Below are 849 nucleotides of genomic sequence, written 5' to 3' on the forward strand. Positions count from 1 at the left end.
TCGGCGGCTACAATGCTTTATTGTATATTTAGAATAGTCAATCGAATTATCAATAATGTATCTATTGATAATTCTAACAGACTTTTTACATCACAGAAAATTAAAAAGCATCAAGATTTAATGTAGAGATATACATTTACATCAAAGATGCATATAAATATATGAAAAAATATATGAAAATGACTAATAAATTGTTAATGGGAAATTAGTATAGGCATTTGTTAATATCTCTTGACATTTATAGATACGTTATAAACGTATATATATATATATATTGTTAATACATGTTAAATTTTTATATAGTATCTGATTTATTGATAGATTAAGATCGTATGTTTATTACGTCAATAAATAGTGAGATATGTTTTGACTCTTTCTTCTTATCAGCGGCAAAAAATGATTTTACTTTATTATATTTTATTTTTAATTAATAAATACAATACTGATCGATATCGGTAATTTTTGATCAATCTATTTTCTCAACTGTTAAATTACTAGTCTGCACAAAAATTACCAATCTTTAAGTCGATTATTGATACGATTCAGATACGGAAAAATTTTCCATTGTTTCAAGTATCGTATCGAATATTACATACATATACATATATATACATAAATCTAAATTGTTTATTCGACAATCATTTATCTTATTTATTATAGTCTAATATATTCTAATTTATATATATATATCATATTAGAAATTTTGCATAATTTATAAATTAGCATCTCTATCGCGATTCCTGTTCTTTATGAGATTAATACGCAATCGATACAAAATATATATAGAGAATGTAGAGAAAATTTATATATTTTCAATAAAAAAAAAAAAAAAAAAAAAAAAAAAAAAAA

At 21.6% G+C, this 849-nt stretch overlaps 1 long non-coding RNA gene across 1 annotated transcript in view; it reads left to right on the forward strand.

Annotated features, from left to right (window-relative positions):
• The first annotated feature begins 43 nt into the window (after nucleotides 1–43).
• The window catches only part of LOC116185315, a 12,782-nt gene continuing 11,976 nt past the window's right edge, over nucleotides 44–849 (forward strand). The window contains exon 1 of the long non-coding RNA XR_004150134.1: nucleotides 44–57. This is a non-coding gene — a long non-coding RNA (uncharacterized LOC116185315). The remainder of the gene's footprint in view (nucleotides 58–849) is intronic.

This window comes from Apis dorsata, unplaced genomic scaffold (assembly GCF_000469605.1).
Source record: "Apis dorsata unplaced genomic scaffold, Apis dorsata 1.3 scaffold_157, whole genome shotgun sequence".
NCBI lineage: Eukaryota > Metazoa > Arthropoda > Insecta > Hymenoptera > Apidae > Apis > Apis dorsata.